At 42.8% G+C, this 11,637-nt stretch overlaps 1 pseudogene; it reads left to right on the forward strand.

Annotated features, from left to right (window-relative positions):
- Positions 1 to 3,433: 3,433 nt before the first annotated feature.
- On the forward strand, positions 3,434 to 4,494 carry LOC115429123 (heat shock protein 30-like; annotated as a pseudogene).
- The last annotated feature ends 7,143 nt before the right edge of the window (positions 4,495 to 11,637 follow it).

Here is an 11,637-nt window from a genome sequence, read left to right on the forward strand (position 1 = left end):
ATGTAGGTAAAACCATGTCAGATGTAGTCATTGTCATACCTGAGTTTGACCATGATTTGAATAGAAACATTTGGATCTTCCTTTATGCTGTAAAATGGCTGGTGTTGATTAGCATTATAGTGCATCACTGCCACCTACTGTTGGGGAGTGTGAGTGGGCGGCGCTCAGCTCCACAAAAAACACAAGTGGTGCCAGGCACAACAAACCCTGCCCCTCGCACGTATTGTAGCTTATTTTGGCATTGATCCAGCTGATGTCATCATGTCTATGCATGCGCCGATGTCAGCGTATCAATTGCCTCTATATGTGTGCTAAGTTTGAAGTAAAATGAAACAAAATTGATGTTTTTATAGACATTTGGAATTTCACCCACTATAAGTAAATGCAAGAATTTTTTTTTTTTTTTTTTAAATTCATAAAATATTGAAACTCTGGCCTACTTTTCCTAAAATGTAACCACATCTTTTCTGGGTCACTGGTAATCTATAAACCCCCTTTGGTATGAATTCAAACAATACTTTTGCTGTTAGAGTGTTTACAAACAAACTAACTAACAAACTGAACCAAAAACAATACCCCTTGCCTCCCTTTCAGGGGGTGGGGTAACAAACAAAGAAACAAACTAAAAAAGAAACAAACAAATCAAACCAAAAACATACCCCTTGCCTCTCCTTTGGGGGGTTAGGTAATAAAGCAGAGGATTGGTTTCTTACCATTATTTTTGCCAAGACAAAGGCCCGTGACCCACTGAAAACAGGTTTGCCACTCCCTTTTGAGTTGCAGCCCACCAGTTGAGAATCACTGCTATAAAGGGCATATAGTGACTTGCTTCCTACTGCCTGCAACTTTTGCTATTTTTGTTGTGCTATATTTTCTGTTGCTGCCTGTCCATGAGCAGTTTAAGGAAATCATTTTTATGATGTAAATTTGACTTTTACACGTCATCATTTTTGCATTAACGGCACGCTTATTTATAAATAATAATGTTCTCATGTCAGAAGTGCTGCCCACATTTTATGATACAACATCTAATTTAGTCTTTTTTAACTTTTGGTTAGTTCAGACAAATATGGAGCTCCAAAATTAAGTTCTTAAAATAAAATACATAGCTTGTTTTTTTCAGTGTGTTTATTCATGAATTGGTTCTTTGTGTGACTGCCTTCACCTTCATTCATCATTGCTGTTATGTTTGTTTTATGTTATTTAATTATTGACAGGTATTGATTTTATTGCATTATTTCTATATTTTAAAGGTTGAGAGAGCCAGAGCAAATCCCATGTCATCATATTTTATTATTCATGTACCATGCATGCACATGACAAACATAAACTTGATTTTAACAGAAAATTTAAGGGAGAATCATTGCAAACTGGCATAACCAACTGCAATACCTGTCTGATATTTTAGCACTAGAAAATATTTCAGAATACCTCCCTGTGTTATTAATTTTGCTACCTGTGCTGTCATGAGAATAACTTTAGAAAGTTATACAGTCCAGTAACATTCATCACTATAAATAAACTTATTATGAATACATTTGTTAGGTAAAATGACATCAGTTTGTGTCTTTGTATTTGTCAGTCTTCTCAGAAATTTGTGCAGCAACATAAGGCTACCAATCTACCCCTTTAATCAAATTAGTTTTTGTTCTGTTAGTGAGAAATCTAAAAAAAAAAAAGAAAAAAGTTATGCTCATTTTATTTTGTTTATGTTGCTGTTTTTACATCAGCACTTTAAGCTGAGAGCAACTTTTAACGTTTCACATTGCTTCAGTGTAAGCTTAAAAATGTATTATTCACCATTATTATTTCTTTTTTAAACAATCTGACTTTGGAATGCTCTTGTAGAAGTAATTTAGTTCATTTAGTCTGATACAAATACTATTTTAGCATTTTTCCAAGTTGTTTTTTGGAATAAAATTGGAACTTAAGGTTGTAAAAATACAATCTAAAGGACTCTATGTGTTAGTTGCAAGGGTTGGAGCATTGTTATGTGGGATCCCATCTAATACCCATCTAATTTAATTACTAAATGTTTATCTAAGATGAAACATATGGACAGTTTGATACTCTACCTAAGTCCTACTTCAGCGTCTTATTTTGTTGCCTGGGTGCAACCACAAATGGAAATATCAGAGGAAACAATATTAATGACTTGTTGGATGACAAAAAGGAACATTTGAGACATGAAATTCCATGAGGTAGATCTGCAGAGAGGCCATGAACACTGTGACAGCAAAATGTAATTGTATATGGAGGACAGACGAGGCAGAATATAACCCTGAGATCATGTGTTAGGAATGAATGTTAACGCTGTCATGAGATTTTACAGGTATATATTGCACTTCTTTTGTTCTCTCTTTTTCTCTATATTTCATTTGTCTATCATTTCAAATGCGTTATTGATTTTTCTGTACAGACAACCACTGTGTGCAGAGTAATGTAATTCCGCTCGAACTGAAGAGCAAATGAACTCAGGACCCATAGGTGAGAGAATGAAAACTAGTGAGGCCAGAGTGAGAGGAAAAAAAGAGTCCAAAACAGAAGATGTTTCCAAAACCATGTATACAATTATTATTAAAGGAAAAATAAGGCTGCACATAACTGAAAAGTATTTTTAATCAGCCATTTTGGTAAACTGATCAAGTGCAGAAATATAATGGCAAGCATTTCAGTGACATCTATTGGTGAACGACTGTAAATGCAAGAAAGTTCCTGAAAGCACAGGAATGATCCAGTACTCTCGAGAAACAGCTACACCCAGTGGACAGCTGTAGTAACAACAGGAAAGTTCCTGGAGACTCTGGACATCCTCCAGTCAGAATATAAAAGCTGAGCTGAGATTTTATAAATTTTATTTTATCATATCATAGGAGATAAAGTAAAAATTCAGGCTTGCAATAATTTAGACAATTTCTGTTGATGAATAAAACATTTTTCAAATGGATGAAGTTAGTTAATGGAGAGAAACACAGCCTTTTTGAAATCACAGCTAGGATTAGAGCTGCAACCGATTAATCGACTCAAAGTGATCCAAAAAAATCATTCAACCACAATTCTCCTGAATCAGAGGTTTGTTTCCTTCATTTCTCTGCTGTTAAACATTGGTTCCACTGTTGTGTTCCACACGGACGCTTATTGTGACACACAAAGAAGCTTCAGTTCAGGAAAACTGCAATAGAATATCTCCCTTCAGTCAATTTGAGTCGATTAATCGAATCTGGACTTTTTGCATTGACTTCAAGCACCTAGTTGATTAATCGGTTGCAGCTCTAGTTAGGATCCATTAACATGACTGTATCAGAGAAACAGCTCCACTCAGTGGAGACTCTGGAAAATCACAGAAAGTTCCTGAAGACTTTGGATGTCCTCCAGTCAAGACACAAAAGCTGAGACAGTCCCACTGCTGAGACAGAAAACAACCAATCCAACCAACAGCTGATAATTAGAAGACTGAATAGTGGACACACTGTAAAGATGCTGTGCTCTCGTGGGTGGCGGTCTGGTCTCAGTCCACTCCTGGATGTCCACTGGCCTGTACTCAGTTTGCGTCCACAGGTCACACCTCTGCTCTACCAGCAGGATCTACTGCTCACAAAACTACAGCAGCTGTGTAGTCATATGGAGCTGATGAAGTCACTTCAACACAAGACCCTGGAGCAGATGAAGCCTTTCCAGACCAGTGGGGCCCTCAAACCAGTCCCCAACCAGTTGACCACAGATGGACAGCACTTTGGCCTGAGCCTGGACACTGGAGGCATTTTTCCCAGAGGAGCTGGCTGTCAGGTTGGTGGGCAATAAGCTGAGAGTCAGCGGGAAGACAGACAAGAAGCAGGAGGATGCCAAAGTCTCCTACTCTTACAGATGCCAGGAGTTCAGACAGGAGGTGGAACCTGCCCGAAGGGGTGTACCCTGAAGACCGTGAGGTCAGAAGACCCTGATACCATTAAATACCTAGAGATTGTGTACTCAACCCAGAGGGTTACTGGGGCTCCACCTTGACGCCAGGCCTGGGGTTGGGGCCCATGGGGTCTGGCCAGGCCCAGCTCAAATTGGAGAAATGGGTTCGTCACTCTGTGGGCCCACCACCCACAGGGGGAAGCAGAGGGATCCGGTGCATTGTGGATCAGATAGCAGACCAAGGCGAGGGCCTTGGTGGTCTAATCCTCAGTTACAGAAACTGGCTTTTGGAACCTGGAACATCACCTCTCTGATGAGGAAGGAGCAGGAACTTGTGGAAGAGGTTGAGTGTTACTAGCTAGATATAGTCAGCCTCACCTCAACACACAGCATCAGCTCTAGAACCCAAGTCCTTGAGAGGGGTTGAACTACTCTACCTCTGGAATCAATTTTTAAATTACCAAAGATTCCTTCCTGGTTTAAGACCAAAAACCCTTATCCTCAGGAATCCTAAAAACAGGTAAATCTAATTACCCTACATTCCTTCTTGGATAAGGCCAAACCCTTATCCTCAGGAACCATGAAAACGTGTAAAACGATTTACAATAGCTGGTCAGCGATCCTACCTGAGAATCCAGTGAGTCCAATGCCAGTTTCGGTGGATCACATCACCCTTCCTCCTTTCCAGCAGGTCCTGGCCTCCTTTGGATCAGCAATTCAGCTGGAGGGCTTTCAGTCAGGAATCCTTGATTCCCCCATGTATGGCTTCAGTCCCCAAACTTGGATGAAGGAAGGGATGTTGTGATCCGGCTCGGAGGACCTAGTTGATAGAAAAATTCTGAGATATAGAGCAGTGTAATTGTTTAGGCCTCTCAGTGCCTTACACTGTAACAACAGAATTTAGACTAAAATGTTTTTCTTTACTTTACCTTATTTGCATATATCTGCTTTATCAAATGTGAAGTGCACTTAAATTAATCAACCTTGATTTATTTTTTTCCCCTTTACCTCCGTCTTTGATGTTTGTTTTCTCCAAGCTTTTTACGCCTTACTTGGCTAAACTAAAAGGGGTCGGGTCTGCGTCCCCCCTGCAGTCTTACACTACAGTTTTCTCTTTACGTCACCACACCCCAAAAGAAGGGACCTCATGCAGAACACCCTACCTTTTCAGACGTCCTTCTGCTGCACAACCCTTCCAAGCTCAGTTGAAGAAAGCCCCTGATCAGTTCACTTCATTCACGAGTCATCACTATTGTCATAGTGAGATCAAACCTCATGCATCACTCAGGCTACTCTGAGATGTGCATCAGCCCAAGTTGAGCCAACACCCAAACTCCAAATGTATCAAAATTTTACTCACACAACAAGAACACCAAAGTCACAAAACATGCAATGCAAACATTTATTTATTACCGCCATGGCACAACAACAACAACAATAGAGCTCTTAAACGACTACAATAACAGATGTGTATCAGTTAAAATTTTATCACAATTTGACCTTCTTAACGCCGTCTCTGATTTGGAGTTTCAACAAGGCACCAGTTTCTCTGTGAAACAACTATTTCACTCACAATGTACTAGTACCATACCATACCATACTATAGATACTAGAGCACAGGTGTCAAACTCCGGTCCTCGAGGGCCGGAATCCTGCATGTTTTAGATGTTTCCCTCTTCCAGCACACCTGACGGTCATTATCAGGCTTCTGCAGAGTTGGATGATAGGCTTATCATTTGAATCAGGTGTGTTGGAAGAGGGAAACATCTACAACATGCAAGATACCGGCCCTTGAGGATCTGAGTTTGACACCCCTGTACTAGAGTCACAAAGCAAGGCAACAGGCAAAAAAAAAAAAATCAGAAATACCAGATGGGTATTACTTAGAAGTTTTTTTGTTTGTTTGTTTGTTTTTTTAACACAGTCTCTAGATCTATAACTTCACTTCTGTTTTGAAGTTTCAACAGACAATTAAATTGTGAAGACAATTAAATTGTCTACACAATTAACCCATAAAGACCCAAACAACCACCGGTGACACAAACCATCTACTGATATAAACTGTTTCATAAATGTTGATCCATTAATCCTATCAGTCCATGTAAATAATTGGTGTAAAATACAGTTTGTCATCTTTTCATGGTGTTATGGAAATGTTCAACTAATAACCCACACACGAGGAGGAGGAGAGAAAGTTAGAGTTAAAATAAATAAATGCATTTATTGAGAAGTCAATCACAGAGAAACTCTGTAAGTGAAGTCTGATTAAACAAGAGAAAACTAAAGATTATATAGAACCAAATCCAACCCCCTCAAACTATGATGTCATTCCTTACGTACATCATACCACTCCCTACTACTCCTTCTCTGCTCCGTGAAGAGGTCATGATGACCTCTTCACTCTAACCTTGCTTGGATCATATCTGGAGTGCAGGCGCCATCCTCTATCTACACATTCAGACATTTAGGTGTTTGGGTTTTGACTCAAGGCAAGAACTCCGTTCCTGGGTTGGGGGTGTTACAGAGTGGTAAACATCACACATAATGAATAATGACTCAGCATTAAAAGAAGATGTACTAACAGTATAAAATATAAAGAGTATAAAATATAAAAAGTAAATTTTTCCACCACAATGGTCATCAGATATGACCCATTTGAACGTTCAGAGGCTCCGTAGTGAACGTGGAAAGACCGTCATCTTCTACAACATTGATTCACCAGTAAAACCCATGGAGTTGGATTAATGACAGTGGATGGACACACTTGGTTTATGTTCAGTTAATGATATCTTTACTGAAAAAGTCACTTTTTCTTCATTTATCTCTGTTTTGATATAAATAACTTTGAATTTACTCTGAGTTTTTATGAACATGTACATGATCCGTGAATTAAATATAGGAAAATACATGATTTACACCAAAAAATGCAAAATACAGAACATTATTTAAAAAAAAAAAAATTGGTGATAAATCAGTTAAGAAGGGTAGAAATAGAGAAAAATTACTGTGGGAACTGCCACAAAAGTAGCACCGGGTCTTTACAGGTTAAGCTCCTTCTCACTTACTACTGTGCATATGGACACCTACACACATGTCTTGTATGCCACCACAAAATTCACACACACACACCAACATTCACTCAGCGATCGGTGGTGCCTCCACACAGACACAGGCACACACACGCACGCATGCACGCACGCACGCACGCACGCACACACACACACACACACACACACACAGCTTTCTGCTCCAAAATGCAATACACTTAGGGATCCAATCTTTAATGTGCGACATGGAGTTATTTATTCCTGTAGTCTTCTCACACAGACTATGGACTTCATGCAGGTAATTCAAATTGTTTTCCTCAGGACTCAGTACATGGCTAAGTTGTTTGGTTCTAGCTCCAAGGGGAAATACTCTTCACAGAACTCCTGTTGGTTCTGACTGGACCATCAGACAGTAGTGGTCTTAGAGTATCATACACCCCCACAGGATATTCTTCACAGAACCTCTGATGATCCAAGCTGGGACATCAGGCAGTAGTAGTCTTAGGGGCCGTTTACACGGCGTCGGATTCAGTCAACTCTGGGAAGATTTCATGGCGGATTAGCCTTCTGTTAACATGGAAACGGTGCCTAGAGTGCCTGAATCCGGAAACTTTTGATACCAGGGTCCAGGGTGGAACGTTATCGATACGCTCCGCATTTCAGCTCCGTGTTAATGCGAGTCGGAGCGTTCCGGGGTAAAATATGACGTCACCACATGCGCGCGCAGCCAAGAACCGCCAGTTAACCCACTCCAGGCCAGTTGGTGGCGGTAATGCACCTCCAAACTGGTTTGCCAGCCTCTATGACACAATAAAGCTGCAGAAAAAGAAGGAACAACCACAACAACAATGGCCGATTTCAGAACAACATACGTGCTGCTAATTGTGCTCAGCTCGTCTGTCCAGACAAAGAAGTCCTGCGTCTTTGTACGACCACTCCCCATTGTTGTTTGTAAATAGTGTTGTCCGCCTCTTCTTCTTCTCCTCATTTAAAGGCTGTCTAAACCGGAAATCGTTTGTGCGCAGGCGCGTGTTTTACCGCCACTGTTTCACTACAGCTCTACATCGCCAGCTACTGGTCTGGCATGGCCACTACAGCGTATTCAGCCGTCCTCGTGGACTCATGTTAACGCAGATCGTTATCATAGCGGCTTCGTCTTAACGCGGAATGATTTTATAACGCAAAGGAGAAATCTTTGCGGAGTGTTGCCGTGTAAACGTACCCTTAGAATATCACGCACACCCCTAGGATATCCTTCACAGAACCCCTGATGATTCAACCTGGGACATCAGGTGATAGTAGTCTTAGGATATCATACACACACTCAGCCCAAGCTACTTTACCTCTGGAATCAATTTTTAAATTACCAAAGATTCCTTCTTGGATTAAGACCAAAAACCCTTATCCTCAGGAATCCTAAAAACAGGTAAATCTAATTACCCTACATTCCTTCTTGGATAAGGCCAAACCCTTATCCTCAGGAACCCTGAAAACGTATAAAACAATTTACAATAGCTGATCAGTGATCCTACCTGAGAATCCAGTGAGTCCGATGCCAGTTTCGGTGGATCCCGTCACCCTTCCTCCTTTCCAGCAGGTCCTGGCCTCCTTTGGATCAGCAATTCAGCTAGAGGGCTTTCAGTCCGGAATCCTAGATTCCCCCATGCATGGCTTCAGTCCCCAAACCTGGATGAAGGAAGGGATGTTGGGATCCGGCTCAAAGGACCAAGCTGATAGAAAAATTCTGAGATACCATCTAAGAATTAAGACAGAGTCACTGGATTCTGGAATCAGAAGACTTTACTTGTGGCAAGGAGCCAAGTACATTCAACAAGATGCAGCAGTTGACTGACTAACACCAGGAAGTCTAAGTTCTTATGAAAGAATATGGATATTACAATCATTGGTCCAAGTGTCCAAACATAATGATGTTGATCAAGTTCACCATTGGCTTAAGTATTCAAAACACAGTGATGCATGGGTTCAGTGACTGCGTTGGTACTCTTCTCCCACCTACCCTATGGCTTGATCTTCCCAAGGGCAACAGGCTGCTCTGGCCCCGAAGTGGCACCATGAGACAGAAAACATGTAGATAGAGAAGAAATGGTAGACATATTCTGGGTGCTTTCTCATAGGATATGTCATCACGACCCATCCATGTCTCGTGCTCTGGACACCTGGTATTTACAGAGAATAGTCTAACATCATATTTCTCTATCAACTCTCTCTTTTGCTGGAGTTGCCCCGGGGCAGAGGTGGAAGGCAGGTGTGGGCTTTTTGATTGCCCACAGGCTCTCTACCTGCATGTTGGAGTTTACCCTGGTGGACAAAAGGGTTGCTTCCCTGTGCCTTCGGGTCAGGGAACGGGTTCTAACAATTGTCAGTGCTTATGCACCTAAACAACAGCTCAGACAACCCGCTCTCTTTGAAGTCCTTGGGATGGGTGCTGGAAACCGTCCTAACTGGGGACTCCATTGTCCTACTGGGGGACTTGAATGCCCACGTGGGCAATGACAGCATGACCTGGAAGGGTGTGGTGTGGAGGAACAGCCTGCTCGATCTGAACCTGAGTGTTCAGTTATTGGACTTCTGTGTGAGTTGCAGTTTGGCCATAACTAACACTATGTTTGAACATAGGGATGCCCGTCAATGCACCTGGTACCAGGACATCCTAGGTTGCCAGTCAATGATCAACTTTGCAGTCATATCGTCAGACCTGCGTCCGTATGTTCTGGACATTTGGGAAAATAGAGGTGCGGAGCTGTTAACTGACCACAACCTGGTTGTGAGTTGGGTCAGGTGGCAAGGAAAGACGCTGCGCAGACCCGGTAGGCCCAAATGAGTAGTGCAGGTCTGCCAGGAATGCCTGGCAGAAGAACCAGTAAGATTGATCTTCAACTCACAACTTCACCTGCATCCCGAGGGTGGAGGGGAACATTGAGTCAGAATGGGCTCTGTTCCGCTCTGCCATTGTCGAGGCAGCTGTGGTGAACTGCAGCTGTAAGGTAGCTGGGGCCAGTCACGGCGGCAATCCTCAAACCCGCTGGTGGACACCAGAGGTGAGGAGAGTGGTCAGGCTGAAGAAGGAGGCCTACAGGGTGTGGCTGGCCTGTGGGTCTCCGAAAGAAGCTGGGTATTGGCAGACCACGTGGTGCACAGCCATAGCAGTCACTGAGGCAAAAACTTGGGTATGGGAGGAGTTGATGGGGACATGGAGGAAGACTATCGATTGGCTCAAAAGAGATTCTGGCAAACCATCCGGCACCTCGGGGGGGAGGGTGGCAACTCACCCACGCTGTGTACAGTGGGGACGGGGAGCTGCTGACATCAGCTGAGGAGCAGTTGGGTGATGGAAAGAACTTTACTTTGAGGCCCACCAACATGAATTCTGTGAAGGAAATCAAGCAGAGAGTCCAGGAGACAAATGGACCAATCTCTGGGGCAGAAGTTGCAGAGGTAGTGAAACTACTCTGTGGCAGAGGAGCCCCAGACTTTGAACCATGGACCAGCTCTTGACCCTTGCTGGTGTGCTGGAAGGGGCATGGGAGTTGGCCCATCCAGTCCTCATGTGTTTTGTGGATTTGGAGAAGGCGTACGACTGTGTCCCCAGGGTGCTACGGGAGTACGAGGTGGATGGTCCCTTGTTAGCAGCCATTCAGTCCCTGTACCGAAGTAGTGCAAGCCACGTATCTGGCAAGCCATGTGCAATCCACGTAGCTGGTAGTATGCTGGATCTGTTCTCAGTGAAGGTTGGACTTTGCCAAGGCTGCCCTTTGTCACCAGTTTTATTCATAACTTTTATGGACAGAATTTCTAGACGCAGCTGGGTGGTTGAGGGGGTTGAATTCAGTGGCAGGAGGATGATGTGGCCCTCTTAGCTTCATTGAGCAGAGATGGATCGGGAAGGAAGTCCTACCTCAGGTGGAAGAGTTTAAGTATCTCGGGATCGGGGCGGTGTCTGCAGTGACGTGGACACTAAACTGATCTGTTGTGGTGAAGAGGGAGGTAAGCTGAAAGGCGAAGCTCTCACTTTACCGGTCAGTCTACGTTCTGACTCTCCCCTATGGTCATGAGCTTTGGGTAATGACCGAAAGAACGAAGTCATGAGAACAAGCAGCCGAAATGAGTTTCCTCCGTAGCCTTATGCCACGTTTCCACTACGTGGAACTGGCTCACCTCGACTTGACTCGGGTACCAGGTACTATTCCTGGAGACCATTTCCATTACAGAATACTACCAACTTGGACCTGGACGTTATAGCAATGCTGCATGTAACTTCCTTGACATCTGTTCACAGAGTTGCTGATAAACTTGCTCCTTGCGTATTGCCCCTTCAATCTCATGCTGAATCTTTTCATCAGCCACCAAGGACAGAAATGTCTGATTCTCCTCAACTGACCACAGTGTTGTTTTGCGGGCTGTCATCATGGATTAGCTTACTGGTATATTAACTGTAAACTTCCAAATCTGTTTTGTTTTTTGTTTTTTTGTAATGGCGTATTGATAACACAATGACACAGAGACAACTTTCAACCACTGGTATGCAGTGTTTACACATGACATTTTAGTATCTCTTCACCTGTTTTGGAACCTTGGCTGCGCAAGTACTAGAAAAATAGTACTGAGTACCAGATTCCGGGTTCTTTTATGTAATGGAAATGCAAAAAAGCTGAGTCGAGTTGAATCGAGC

Source organism: Sphaeramia orbicularis, chromosome 12 (assembly GCF_902148855.1).
Source record: "Sphaeramia orbicularis chromosome 12, fSphaOr1.1, whole genome shotgun sequence".
NCBI lineage: Eukaryota > Metazoa > Chordata > Actinopteri > Kurtiformes > Apogonidae > Sphaeramia > Sphaeramia orbicularis.